Genomic DNA, 15923 nt, shown 5'->3' with positions numbered 1-15923 from the left:
TTATGATCTAACTAAGAACGTGAATTGGAACAAGTTTAGTGGTAATATAACTAATACCGTAAACAGACTGCAAGACGTGACTGGTATCATTGAGAGATACGACAGGTTTTCTCAGGGTATCATCGATGCATTAACAAACTCACAATCCAAACCGACTCCGCCTCCTCAATCACGAAAAACATCTCCAACTCTCTGGTGGGACATTGAATGTTCCGATCAACTGAAAGCAAAATCAAACGCCTACATAGAGTACCGAGATACTGGCTTGGGAAAAGATTACATAGAATATAAAAGACAAGAGGCTATATTTATAAGAATTACAAAAAAAAAAGAAACGGAGATACTGGCGAACGTTCGTGGAAGGTTTAGATAAAGACACTTCATTAACAACATTGTGGAGTACTGCGCGCAGACTTCGAAATAGTAGTCAATCAACATCTCCTACGGAAGGATATTCTGAAAAGTGGGTGGATAAGTTTGCCGAAAAAATTTGCCCCGACTTTGTTCCAAAAGACAACATCTATTTTAATGACAACACACAGAGATTCAACACTTTAGCAGCACCTTTCACCATTGAAGAATATGAGCTAGCTCTTAGTTGTACAAAAAACATCAGCCCAGGGCTGGATGGTATAAAGTTTTGTGTTGTGAATAATCTTCCTGAAATTGCTAAAATATTTTTATTAAACTTGTTTAACAGTTTCTTGGCTGAAAACATCTGCCCAGAAGCTTGGCGTAATGTAAAAGTTGTCGGTATATTAAAACCTGATAAGGATCCGTCTTCTGAGGACTCGTACAGACCAATTTGCCTATTATCATGCCCTCGTAAGCTTCTAGAAAAAATAATCCTAAACCGTTTAGAGCCTTGGGCTGAAAAAGAACGCATCCTGTCACCTACTCAATACGGATTTCGACGAGGAAAAGGTACTCTAGATTGTTTAGCTCTGCTAAACACACACGCTCATATTGCTGTAAGTAGAAAGGAAGAGCTAGCGGCTATTTTCGTTGATATTTCGGGGGCCTACGACTCGGTTCTCGTAGATAAGTTATGCAGTAAGCTAAGTTGCATGGGTGTTCCTTCTTTACTAATGAACTTTCTGTTGAACCTCTTATCAAAGAAAGTGATGAATTTTCACCTTAACAATGTTGTCAAAGTGTCCAGATTCAGCTATTATGGCCTCCTTCAAGGTTCCAGCTTAAGTCCTTTTCTGTTCAATTTGTATACAAGTGATATTGATGAGAATATTGCTCAAGACTGCGTTCTTGTTCAGTACGCTGATGATAGCGTGGTGTGGGTCGCTGGTGAAAACCGTATAAAAATGCAAAATAGCTTACAAAAATCAATGGATAATCTTGTGCAGTGGGGTAATTTGCATGGATTCACATTTTCAGTATCAAAGACGGAAATGATGGTTTTCTCTCGAAAACGATCCTTACCCAATATACAGGTCAAACTATACAATGTAACAATCAAGCTAGTGTTTGAGTTCAAATACCTGTGTATTTGGTATGACGCTAAATTAACCTGGAAATGTCAAGTGCAATATTTAGTGCAACGATGCCAAAAAAGAATTAATTTTCTAAGAACTGTCACAGGAACTTGGTGGGGTGCTCATCCTAAACTATTATTGACTCTATACAAAACAACTATTCTATCAGTACTAGAATATGGATGTTTTGTTTTTGGACAATCCGCAAAAACTCACTTACTGAAGCTCTGTCGACTGCAAAATCGCTGTATTCGAATTTCGCTGGGTCTAATGCAATTAACTCACGTCCAATCGCTGGAGGTTTTATCTGGAATTCCCTCCTTGACACTGAGGTTTTTTGAACTAAATTGCCGATTTGTTGTTAAATATTTCAGTGAAAGAAACTCAGTTGAAAATGCATTGGATAAACTATTTGACATAAGTCCTTCCAGCAGAATTTTAACATCCTATCGACATGTTATTACCATGACTATCGATAAAGCTCCAACAAAAAAATATTTTGATTACAGTATTGAAATTCATGCATTTACACTGCGAGTAGATTTATCATTCCATTCACTGTTAAGCAACGTACCCACTTGGCTAGTCCCTAGAATCGCAGCAAACGTACTCAGAGAAAAACTGTTCGATCTTACAAACACCCAAGTATTTTATTCGAATGGCTCTAGAACCAGAAATTCATCTGGTTTTGGAATCTATCACAACCAAGTGGGGTATTCCTTCAGAATGAATGACCCTTGCTCTGTTTTCGTATCTGAATTGATTGCAATTTATCACTGCTGTCAACTGATTCAACGGCTACCCCCATCTAAATACATTATTTGCTCGGATAGTATGAGTGTGCTATGCGCACTTAATACAAATCGAGAATAAGTGGGAAAACTTTTCATATCCTTTTGCAGCTCAAACAATTAGTTTATCAGCTAAACAAACTTCGATACACAATTGTTTTCATGTGGATCCCTGCCCATAGTTCAATCTATGGTAATGAAAAGGCCGATTCATATGCAAAAGAAGGTGCTTTACGAGGTTCTTTATATGAGAGAGAAATTCAAGCGTCAGAGTATTTCCCAAAAATCACGGAACATGTTAGATCAGAATGGTAAAAATCGTGGGAGTCAGATGAATTGGGAAGATGGTGTTTTTCAATTTGTCCTTCAGTTTCATGGATATCTTGGTTTAATGATATCCCAGCATCCAGAAGCTTCATTTAAAACATGTCTCGTATTATGTCTAACCACTACAATTGTAGATCTCACCTGTTTCGCATAAATATTTTGCAGGATAACAAATACTTATGCGACAAGGACTATGAGGACATAGATCATATAGTATGGTCATGCAGCCGCCACGAGAATGAGAGAACCAAACTGGTTTGCTCGTTGACGAAAATCAAGAAGCCTATTGGGAAATCGATTAGAGATGCTCTTGGTAGTCAGGACATTGAGTACCTTAAACCCGTACATACGTTTTTACAATCAATCGATCAAAGAATCTGATCAAATCTGGAGGAATAAGAACCTAAGGTCAACAAAGATATTGCGCAGTTCAATAATTCTATTTTCTATTATTATATATTGTTACCGTTATTCCAAATTCAATTATAACATGTATAAACGAAGCATGGCTATGTTATGGTGATAAATGTCACCGGTTGAGCTGATTAGAATAAGTAGATTAAGTTTCTTTCGCGGTAAATAAAAAAAAAACTACGCAGCACTGTCGGCTGAAGAAAGCTAATCGCTTCGGTTTACCCCAAAAAAAGACTCGAAGAATATGACTGATGCAAATCGTGCGAACGATGCAAATGAAGTGAATGATACGAAACATCTGAAAATTCTGAGTGATGAGATTACCACGGAAAAAAAACCTCTGTCTTCCCTATTGATCTGATCGGGTCCAAAGCGAAGATGGTGCGAAGAGAAAAAAAAACTTCTCATACTTGAGTCACTCACCATGGCACGGGACAATCAACGTGTTCGTTTCATTTATGAGTGCATGCTTTGTTGCCACTGAACTGAGTACTTCTGGTTTTTTTTTTTTTTCTTCACATAACATTTATTTGACACGGCACAAATACAATTTAATGTTTAACGGCGCCAATTATATCTGATGACTTAAAAACTAAAGCAAATTTTTTATCCTCGCTGCCGACTACGAGCTGAAATTAAGTCTAACTTAAAACTAGCATGGGATTTCCAATCAGTGTTTTGTTGTTCAATGGTCGTCTGATAATCGTCGAATGGCATGTATGGATTCGTTCTGCTGAGCCACGATGTCGTGAGTTGGGACAGAGGCTCGTAGTCCTTGGGTCCTGGTTCTATTGTGCGGGGTCTGGTTGCTGGTTTTGTGCTTAAGGTTCAAACGTGTTCTTGTCGTTTTGTTGGGTGTAGACGGAGGGGAACGGGACTAGACTGGGGCGTGGATGGATTTCAGGAAAACGTATATAAGGGACATGTAGGATAGGTCACGGCTCGCCAAGACATCACGAACAGGAACAGCCGGCTGTCTACCCTCGGCCTGCAGGGAAGCTATTAATTTAGACCTGGCGTCACGGTGTACAGGGCATGACCAAACCACATGCTCTATGTCGTGATAACCTTCACCACAGGCACAGATACCACTTTCCCCGAGCCCAACACGACGGAGGAGCGCGTCAAATCTATAGTGATTGGACATAAGCCGGGACATCACGCAAATGAAATCCCGACCTACATCCAACCCCTTGAACCACGGGTTCGTCGATACTTTGGGGATTATGGAATGTAACCACCTTCCCAATTCCCCTCTGGTCCAAGCATTTTGCCAACTGATGATCGTATTCTGACGTACAAGTGCGAAAAATTCATTAAAGGCAATTGGTCTTTCATAAATATCACCGTTTGTTGCGCCCACCTTAGCCAAAGAGTCCGCTTTCTCATTACCCGGTATCGAGCAGTGAGAAGGGACCCACGCTAAGGTAATCTGAGTAGATTTTTCGGATAAAGCACTCAGATGTTCCCGTATTTTCCCCAGGAAATACGGAGAGTGCTTAACATCTTTCATCGATCGGAGAGCCTCAATGGAACTGAGACTGTCCGTAAAGATGAAATAATGGTCCGTGGGCATTTTTTCGATAATCCCTAGGGTGTACTGAATTGCAGCTAATTCTGCGACGTAAACAGAAGCAGGATTATCGAGCTTATGGGAGACGGTTAAATTGTTATTGAAGATACCGAAGCCAGTGGACCCATCAAGAAGTGATCCGTCAGTGTAGTACATATTGTCGCAGTTGATGTTTCGATATTTATTGGAAAAAATTTTAGGGATCTGCTGCACGCGTAAATGATCCGGGATTCCACGAGTTTCTTCTATCATGGATGTATCGAAAAACACAGTAGAATCAGAAGTATTTGATAAGTCGACACGATTTGGAATATTCGAAGAAGGGTTAATATTTTGGGACATGTGATTGAAATACAATGTCATAAAACGGGTTTGAGAATTAAGTTCGATTAACCTTTCAAAATTTTCAATCACGGGACGGTTCAAGACCTCACATTTGATTAGAATACGAGAAGACAGGCTCCAGAAGCGGTTTTTCAATGGTAGTACTCCAGCTAAGATCTCCAAACTCATCGTATGGGTCGACTGCATGCAACCTAAGGCGATACGCAAACAACGATATTGTATTCGCTCCAGTTTGATCAAATGTGTGTTTGCTGCGGAGCGGAAGCAGAAACACCCGTATTCAATAACAGACAATATCGTTGTTTGGTAAAGCCTTATAAGGTCTCCTGGATGGGCTCCCCACCATTGTCCGGTTATTGTACGAAGAAAATTCACTCTTTGTTGACATTTTTTCATCAGATACCTCACGTGACAACCCCAGGTGCCTTTAGAGTCGAACCAGACACCAAGATATTTGTGTACCAAAACCTGAGAAATCGTTTTACCCATTAATTGTGTTTGAAGCTGAGCAGGTTCATGCTTCCTAGAAAAAACTACTATCTCAGTCTTCTCCGGAGAGAATTCGATACCTAGCTGTAAAGCCCAAGCAGACAAATTGTCCAAGGTATCTTGCAATGGTCCTTGCAAATCGGCAGCTTTGGCTCCTGTAACAGAGATTACACTGTCGTCTGCAAGTTGTCTTATCGTGCATGAATTTGCCAGACATTCGTCGATGTCATTTACATAAAAGTTGTAAAGAAAGGGGCTTAAACATGAGCCCTGGGGAAGACCCATGTAGCTAATGCGAAAAGTTGCCAAATCGCCATGCGTAAAATGCATGTGCTTTTCGGACAACAAATTGTGCAAAAAATTGTTCAAAATTGGAGAAAATCCTTGTCGGTGAAGTTTACCCGAAAGAATGTCAATAGAAACGGAATCAAAAGCCCCCTTAATGTCCAAGAACGCAGACGCCATTTGTTCTTTACGAGCATACGCCAGCTGAATATCTGTTGAAAGCAACGCAAGACAATCATTCGTCCCTTTGGCACGGCGGAAGCCAAATTGAGTTTCTGATAGTAGACCATTTGATTCGACCCAGTGGTCTAAACGACGGAGTATCATTTTTTCCATCAATTTCCGGATACAGGATAGCATTGCAATCGGCCTATAAGAGTTGTGATTAGAAGCTGGTTTCCCTGGTTTTTGGATGGCGATCACCTTCACTTGCCTCCAATCCTGCGGTACAATGTTTTGCTCCAGGAACTTATTGAACAAGTTCAACAAGCGCCTCTTGGCATTGCCGGGTAGATTCTTCAACAAGTTGAATTTGATTCTATCTAATCCAGGCGCGTTATTGTTACAGGACAGGAGGGCAACTGAAAATTCTGCCATCGTAAAAGGTGATTCTATCGCGTCGTGGCCCGGAGACGCATCGCGAACAATATTTTGCTCAGGAACAGAGTCCGGACATGCTTTCCTGGCAAAATCAAATATCCACCTACTTGAAGACTCCTCGCTTTCGTTGACCGTTACGCGTTTCCGCATTCTTCGGGCTGTGTTCCAAAGAGTGCTCATCGATGTCTCCCTCGACGTCTCGTTCACGAACCGACGCCAATATCCACGTTTCTTTGCTTTAGCCAAGCTTTTAAGCTTGGTATCAAGCTCCGAATACCGTAAATAGTCGCCAGGTATACCTCCCGTCTGGTAGGCCTTAAACGCGTCGGATCTTTGCGTGTAGACATCGGAGCACTCTTGGTCCCACCACGGAGTGGGAGGCCGTTCTTTGATCGTTACGCCGGGATATTTCTTCGTTTGGGCTTGCAACGCGGCGTCGAGAATCAAGCCCGCGAGGAGGTTGTATTCTTCAAGTGGTGAATGATGTTGAATCGACTCGACCGCTTTTGAAATCATTTCCTCGTATAACTTCCAATCGACATTTCGTGTGAGGTCATACGGAATGTCAATTGGTCGCATGCGAGTTGACCCGTTAGTAATTGAAATAAGAATAGGCAGATGGTCGCTACCGTGAGGATCGAGGATTACCTTCCATGTGCAATCCAACCGTAGCGACGTCGAACATAAGGATAGATCCAAAGCGCTTGGGCGCGCTGGAGGTTTCGGGATACGTGTCATTTCACCGTTGTTTAAAATAGTCATGTCGAAGTCATCGCAAAGGTTATAGATTAAAGAGGAGCGGTTATCATTGTATGGGGAACCCCAAGCCACGCCATGAGAGTTGAAGTCTCCCAAAATCAAACGTGGCGAGGGAAGAAGTTCTATTAAATCAAAGAGCAGCCGTTGCCCAACCTGTGCTCTGGGGGGAATATATATTGAGGCAATACAAAGCTCTTTACCTTGTATTGTCATTTGACATGCGACAACTTCGATGCCTGGAATCGAGGGGAGGTTAATACGATAGAAAGAATAGCACTTTTTAATCCCTAAAAGTACTCCTCCATATGGGGTGTCTCGATCAAGGCGAATAATATTAAAATCATGGAAGTTGAGATCAATATTTGAAGTAAGCCAAGTTTCACAAAGGGAAAATGCATCGCATTTGTTTTTATTTATCAAAACTTTAAACGAATCAATTTTTGGTAAAATACTTCTACAATTCCACTGTAAGACAGAGATAGAATCCTTCATATACGCAGTTGAATTAGGCATCGAAGGATACAATCGCTGCAAGGAGAGGCCATTGGGCAGTCAACTGCTTCAAAAATGATCTAACTGTTGGGAGGAATGCTGTAAGAAAAATTTTAATTGGATCGGGTACATTGAAAGTTTCAAAAATCCAGTCCACAATGTCAGAAAATTTCACTAATCCAGAGTTTGTTTCATCAACTGGGAGTGTAAAAGGAGCAACTGGGGTTTTAGATGTTCCTGGCAGTGCTGGGAACTCCTTCTGGGACTTTAAATTTGCCAGCCCAGGAGGAGTTTGCTTCGGTTTTTCCGCAGCACTGTTTGGTTTGTTTGTAACTTTCATTTCACTTTGAGAAATCTTAGGACCTTTTCTGGGAAGTTTAGGAGAGGAAATATTTTTCCTCTTTCTAGACTCCCCAGGATTGGCGTAAGATGCTCCCGCTGGTGAATCGTCAGAATCGGTTTCCTCAGAGGGCAACAGATCGAAGGGGTTCGAAGTAACGGGAGAAGTGGTAACGGTCTTCTTCAGCATGTCAGCGTAGGAACGCTTTGAACGCTCTTTGAGAGACCGTTTTATTTTATCCCTGCGCTGCATGTACACCGCACATGTCGAGAGCTCATGCAGATTTTCTCCGCAGTGAATACACTTTTCAGCGTTAACACTGCAAGAATCTTCCGCATGAGACTCCCCACACTTGCCACAACGTGCCTTATTGCAGCAGTAGGCGGCTGTATGGCCTAACTGCTTGCAATTCAGGCAGTTCATGACGCGGGGCACGTAGAGCCTCACAGGGAGACGAACCCGGTGGATCGAGACGTGGCTTGGTAGTGCAGACCCGGCGAACGTAACTCGAAACGAGTCTGACGGAGTGTATACTGTTTTGCCACCGATGATCGATGCTGACCGCAATTGCTTGCAGTCGAGCACCTTTACTTCGGGACACGTTTTGTTCTTAAAGCACCCTTTGGCACTTTGCAGTATACACTCGACGGACAGACTCGAATCGGTTATGACACCGTCGATCTCCACGTCTCGTGCGGGTATGTAAACGCGATACTCGCGTGTGAAGAGCTCAGAGCAAGCTATATCGTTGGCCTCTTTCAGGTTACCGACCACGACACGGAGCTTGTTAGGCCGGACCTTGGAAATTTCGGTCACGCCCTTGTACTCCTTCGTCAGGTCTTTAGAAATCTGCAAGAGGTTCAACTTTTTCGATTTCGGTCCTGCCTTTGGCCGAAAATAAACAGTATAGCTGCCCTGGGCTCCGTCTGGGTAAAGCCTGGGGCGAGGGGGGACTGAAGAATGAACAGGGGAGGGGGTAACAGAAGGGTCAGGGTCAGAGGGGTTCGGGGATGGTGGCGCGGGAGGCGAGGGATCTACATCCATCGCGCTAAGTCTAGCGCACTAGCGCTGACAAGAACACGTACCTTTTTATTTCTCCCTTCCAGTAAGGTTGGTTGTCCGATCGTTGGAAGTAGCAGCCGTTACAGCCAGCAGCACCAATACAGCAGCACCAAACAGCCACCAGCAGCGAGCCAGGTGTGAGATCACTCCACACAGCGATACGACTCGCTGACACTGATGGCTTCTTCTTTTTCCTCGTTTGTGTCTCGTCCACTGCTGTAGCACAATCCAGCCAGCAGCCAAATCGGCTTACGCACCAGCTGGCAGTCACGATGCGAAACAGTTGCACAAAGGCACGACCTTGAACCCGGATTTATATCACTCGACCAGGCAAACAATGCCAACACTTGTTCACACGTCTTTTGTTTTATACTCTATCGGACCGATCACCAAACACGTCCAGTACTGATGCGTGTTCGGCACAGAATGTGAGTACTTCTGGTTGCAGACAACGTATTTGAGTGTAATGAAGTGATAATCAGCAACACTGATCGTAGGAATACCCACCGTTCACTAATGCCACATTCAGTGGAAATGATATTTTTGACATTTACTTTTCACGGTGATCATCGGAATTGACTCTTAGGTTATCAAAATGGCGGTCAAGCAGGAGAAACAAAACATTAAAATTTTATCTAGACATTGTGAAAAGTTGAACTATGACGAATCAAACAAACTGTTAGAAGTACCTCCCGTGTTCGGTTTTTAAAATTGAAACCGGTAGTGTACTGCTTTGTCGGCCATAACCAAGCTGATTCTCAAATGGATCAAAATTTTACCCCTCAGTAGAGGCATTCCGGAAATTCAGTTTGCGTATTTATCTGTTCATTAACTTCAAGGCAACGTTGTGGTCCATAGAAATAGTGAAAACGGCATATTACAGTCGTATTCGTAGAGTTGAATGGATTCAAGTGAGGTAATATGCTTTCAAGCTAAAATTATTTAAAATTCTCTTGAAAAAATTCCAAAGGTGCTATTGTAGAGCCGATTTTAGTAACAAATGAAAGTGGTCGAGAAAATGATATTTAGGGCTACCCAAATGAAGATCTAAAGTTTACAAATACTGCGCTGTATAGAAAATTTTGCTGAGATATAGAAAACGAAGGTTATTTTACTAGATGGAGAACTTATACGTAGGGAGGATAAGCTAACTAAAGTGCAACTACGCAGATAATCTTATTGATATTTGTTCCTTGTCTTTTAGATGTAGTTGGCTATTCTGTAGTCGAATAGCCAAACACTACTCAATATTTCCCGAAGCAGCATGATAACGACTCATGGTTTCTTACAGGCTTCAATTGCGCAATAGCACCCTATATAGATATTTGGAAACAACGGAATGTTACCCAGACGCTGGAAATTAACTTTAAACGCCATTCTGGCATCCAAGATGGCGACATCCGGTTTCAGAATAAAACCTGAAGTTGACAATTATCACCTAATATGAATATTTCCAAATCGAGATGATGTTCAGAAACCGGTAATCAACTCCAAATGTTATTGTGAAGTCCAAGATGGCGGCTTCTAACCCAGATTTATAGCCTGAAATATCAAAACACCACCTAACATGGTTTTTTTTTGTATCAAGTTGATGCGTAGAGGCTGGAAATCAACTTCAAACGTTTTTCTAAAAATCAAAATCACGACTTCCAGACAACCAAAGTTAATTTGAGAATTTCCGGAATCAACACCAAACGTCACTATGAAATCCAAGATGGTGACTTCCAGTCAGGGATGGTTTCTCCTCAGAGGAAAAAAAAGGAAAGTGAAATTCTCACTCGCTGCTCTGTTTTCAAATCGTGTGCTCTTCTCTTTGTTGCTTTGACTTCTTTCTTGCGCTGAGTGCACAGGAGATTGAGAAACCTACACAAAGAGAAAGTGAATTGTTCCTCTACACAAAGTTGCTCTTTTCGGAACTTTGTGAAGCTCGCTTTGGTTTGTGTGATGTGCTGGTTATTGGTATTGGTATTTTTCGAGGGTAAAATCAATCTCTCATTCTTCCACTAGCGCTGGTGTACTTAGTCCAACCAGTGATGCCACATGTGCAATTTTATCTGTATTTATTCAGATTTTTTACGTATTTTCCATACAGATATCTTCATATACAGATTACAGATTTCTGGAAATAATACAGATTTATACAGATTTTTTAGGTTTTGCTGATCGCAAATTAAACTTCTTGATACAGTAAAACCCAAATTAATCCACCTAGCGGTCAGACTCAGCCTTTCTCATTCAAACTTATTATTTGTAAAAATAGATTTACATGAATGCTTAAATCCAATAAATGTTTATCCACTTTTTGGGTTCTAAAATATTGATGTTGTAATTAAAGTTGACGTAATGTTAGTACTTGAGAAATAGCGAAATAAAAGCAATGACTCTTAATATCGAACAATTTAATCACGAGCGATGCCGGGAACGTTCAGATATTACGATACCACATTTAAATCATGTTGAGGCCATATATATTGATCGAAGCAGGTAAAGTGTTGAATAGTCTTTGAATTTCTTTTCTTTCTAAAACTTTTAAACAGCATATCAAATTGTTATGAAGTTTGTTATTTGTAAGTTTGAGAGATGACTCATTTGTATGATACTAGTTATGTTCAAATAAGTCGTGTAGTACTTGAGATAATAGACTTTCGTTGTTTTACAAATTAAAACATAACGCTTGCTTAAGTTTGGTTACAATCAAATGAAAAGGTAACGTATGGGGCAGCCAAACTTTGAAACCACGTGTTCAATCATAATTCATCAGTTAACCCTTAACTAGCCCGTTCATCTGATATCAATATTGTTCAAATCTGTTGTGTAGTTTCTAAGATAATGAAGTTTCGTGATTTTCACATTTCGATACATTACAGACGAAGTTACAGTCCGATTACTGCAAAATTCAATAGGGTGTTATGAGGTAGGTAGACCTTTTATTTGATACTAATTTTGTGGAAATCGGGTCAACCATCTCTGAGAAATATGAGTGAGTCCGCGTAAGTTGTCTTGGAATATGTTTCTTATGATAGCTGGATTTCACATTTTTAAACATAACAGGCAAAGTAATAATCCGTTTGTAAAAAATCATTAGGGTCTTAAGGTGCAACAAGACCTTTCATATGACACTAATTTTATAAAAATCGGGCCAGCCATCTCTGAGAAACATGAGTGAGATTAAATAGTGTCCAGAACACGTTTCTTTCCATAACTTCTGAACCACATGTTCAATCTTCATAAAATTCAAAAGTTAAGGCTTTTTAAGGTAGCCCGTTCATTTGAAACTAATTTTAATCAAATCAGATGTGTGGTTTCTGAGATATCGATGTTTCGTGATTTTTACATTTTGATACATAACCTCTAAACTAACAATCCGATTACAATGAAATTCAATAGCAACCTATGGCGCAACTAGACCTTTCATTTGCAATTAATTTTATGAAAATCGGTCCAGCCATCTCTAAGAAAAGACACACACAACATACACACATTCATACATACATACAGAAAATGCTCAGTTCGTCGAAAGGGGTCGAGTGGTATATGACATTCGGCCATTGGGACCACTTTTATACCTTTGGTTTTTCCAGTGATTGCTATACCTTTCTAGGAGAAAGGCAAAAAATGAACTTAAATGTTGCAAGGCTTGTTTTATTATCAGGCTTGTAAACAGTCAACACTTTCATTTTATTTCGCTTCCTTAGCGTGCGTCACAGTAGGCTTTTGCTCGTGAATGTCAAAATACGTTCGAGGTGAAAAACGTCGTGATGGCGAGTACTCGTTTGACATGTTTGTTCATGAATGTATTTAGCCACCGTCAGAGGAAAAAAACGATTATCGCAGTGAAAAGCATCTACCTTGATCATTTCGAAACCTGTATATTATATTTATATGCTTCGCGTGAGCGTGTGAATGAACGAATCATGATATATGTTAAACAAGCTTTTCGAAATTTTATCAAAGTGACAAGATTTTTTGATCCTCAAAATACAGATGCAAATATGGCATCACTGAGTACAACGTGTAAATCAATTGATGAGGTTGGAAAATGCCCCCGCGGGAAGGGTAAAAAGCAAGCGCCAAGCTATAGCACATCATCATATTTCCAAGCTCAGATACGTCCTCATCACAAAACCAACAAACATTTCAATTAAAAAAAAAAACAATATCTCTTAATAGGCAATGAAAATTACCTATACTGTTTTTTAATAATGTTGTAACAAAACAAAAATATAATATTGATGTAATAATGACAAACCCAAAACACACGAGAATTTCAGACACAGTAAATCCCGGTCATAAACACATTGCCTTTGACAGTGGTAATTACCACATTACTATGAAAGGTTATAGAGATTAGAGTAGCTATTTTTGTTTCATGCTCTAGCGCTTGCGGCAAGCGAAGTGACCAATTTCTCTGTACAAAGAGAAACAAAGAGTGAAATTGTGCACTATCAATTCTCTTTTTTCGTTCGCGTCATTTCTCTTTGTGCTGGTAAGTTTCTCAACGGCTGCAGGCGTTCTTCTCAATGTGAAAAACGGAAAGTTGACTCTTTGTGCACTTGAAGTGAGCAGATAACATCCCTGCTTCCAGTTTACCAAATATGAAATGGCTAAATATCCAATAGGCCGGAATTGCCCAAATATCACCCAACATGAATATTTTCGACAGCCAGAATCGACTCGTGAATGTTCGAAGATCGCCCACTGCACGCGTCAGCTGATTTCCAGTCACGCTATGCAGTTGAAGCGTGTGAAATTATAACTTGGTTAGTACACGTAAGCATGCACTTAATTTATTGCCAAAGTTAGATTTGTTGAGGATTGCGTCTATGGAAATTGATACTGGAGACAATCGGTTAGATTGTGGGAATTTATTAGTCGGAATGTTGGTTTTTGATCATGGGAAAAAGGGACAATTGGAATGTTATCTGGAATCGGACTGTGGAAAATTGTTTACTACATGTAAGTGGATATTTACTTGCAGTGTTGGGATGGTCGTAAAGTTTCGAGTTATAGACTCATCAACTTGGAAAATGAAAAGTTAAAATTTTCTAGGGCTTAATAATTGAGTTATAGGGTTATAAATTTAAGAAAAACGAAAGTCAATATTTTATGGGACCAAATATGCCACACAAATAATTCAAAATAATTACTAGGAGACTTGTTTTAGCTGCGAAATTTTCGAATGAGTAATTGATAAAAAATCCAACCTATAGATCAGCTCTCGGTAAAAAATGCTACAGGTAATCCTGGTTCAAAGAGATCCAAGAAAATGCGTTATTGGAAAACCAGCATCGATTTGTATGTAAAAAACACGCTCGCCAGACAATCGAAATTATCTAAAATGCCTATACTACATCTCCCCTCTTTTGAAAGAATGATATAATGATGATGAAATTGATTATTTTTATGTCATTTCGCTTTAGTTCCATTTATTTTAAAATTTCGATTGTTCTGTTTTTGTTTGCTTAAAGTGTTTTTATGATTGATCTTCCGGTTTCACAAATACGATAAGAGATGTTACGAATAAACGATCTGCATCCGCATCAGGCATTCTAAGATGTAATGTAAAACGAATGTGTATACTGGAACCAAGTCGCTTCATAAAATTTTGTAGTAGTCCTTCAATGAGCGAAATTCCAAAAACGGATCAAGTTAACAGCACATATGGCTTCATATCTCGAATCGCCGAGCGACGAACAAAAGGATATTTCAGAAAATTCACGATGAGCAGCAAATGAATGATTACACTGGTCGATGGAAGCGAAACATAAAGGCTGCCCTAAGGCTCAAAACAGTTGCTATTTAACCATTCCTGTGAAATTATGTGCCTCTAGCCAGTGTAGAAATGTGTCAACTTACGTCAAAATGTCGCATGTTAATTGCTCCTAGGGTTCGCTGCTTCAATGTCATGTTAACTCATTTAAGTCTCTGAAAAAATGTTGGTGGTTGTTTGATCGAGTGTCTTCGGCAAAGTAGAAAATAATAATTCCAAAAATAAAAATTTTCAAAAATCATAACATTTCTAGTTTTTATTCTACCATGTTCGAACAGACTTCAATGTGTACTAGTACGAGAAATCGGAACTTTAAGAAGTGGACTTTTGTTATTTTGTGATAATTTTTCAATTTTGGCACAACTTTTTTTAATTGTGTACATATTTTTTATAGAGCCACATTTTTATTGCCTATAACTTTGTCGAAAAAACTTTTTCAATTTAACAACCCGTTTTTCTGATATAGAATACTTTATTCATCAGTTACATTCTCGAATAGGTTCTTTTGAAACAGCAGTCGTGAGTCAACATAAGCAACTGATGTTCAATTTAAGCAATAAAAATATCAGCTTTAATTAACATTTTGTAATGTACATCTTATCGTGTGGCCTTTCTCGTTATTTTTTTTTTTTCGTTGTAAATAGAATATTTTGCCATTGTGTTAATTTTTGACGACAAGAACTGGCCCGCAAAAAATAACAAGTTATAACTCTTACAAAAAGTTTTTTCAAAAAGTGATTTAAGGTTTTTAGCACAGAACATTTTGGGTACCATGAAGATCCATTGAATTTAATAAAGCCTTAAGGATTTTATGAGATTTTGAAAGAAATAGTTATTTTAAGCAATGTCTTTCTATTTGAATTGTATAAAATGAATACAGATTGACTATGGACTTCAACAAATTAAGTATGAAATTTTGAGTAGATGATAATTGACTTTTTAGTATTGAGAATCACTCAAATTTACTTTGAAAGAATCAAATAAGTCAGCCGGTTATGTAAAGTATTTGGAATGTAATCGAATTAAAACACATAATCCTTTTATTCATAAAACTTAATTTGCTTGCAAGAGAGTCAAACAAAATTTACCTTAGTCTAAACACTGACACTGCACAGATACTGAAATTTTGTTGCATTCGACAAGACCCAGCAAAAAAAGTCGTCATTCACATGACAGAACAAAAGAA

General features: G+C 39.5%; 1 protein-coding gene across 1 annotated transcript in view; it reads left to right on the top strand.

Moving 5' to 3' along the window:
- LOC129726149 (uncharacterized) overlaps positions 1-15923 on the top strand; it is a 386566-nt gene that overhangs the window by 229477 nt on the left and 141166 nt on the right. The gene's annotated exons all lie outside the window — the stretch shown is intronic.

Source organism: Wyeomyia smithii, chromosome 2 (assembly GCF_029784165.1).
Source record: "Wyeomyia smithii strain HCP4-BCI-WySm-NY-G18 chromosome 2, ASM2978416v1, whole genome shotgun sequence".
In the NCBI taxonomy this organism is placed as follows: domain Eukaryota; kingdom Metazoa; phylum Arthropoda; class Insecta; order Diptera; family Culicidae; genus Wyeomyia; species Wyeomyia smithii.
Note: the sequence above shows the minus strand (reverse complement) of the source record. Positions and strands in the feature narration are given on the sequence as shown.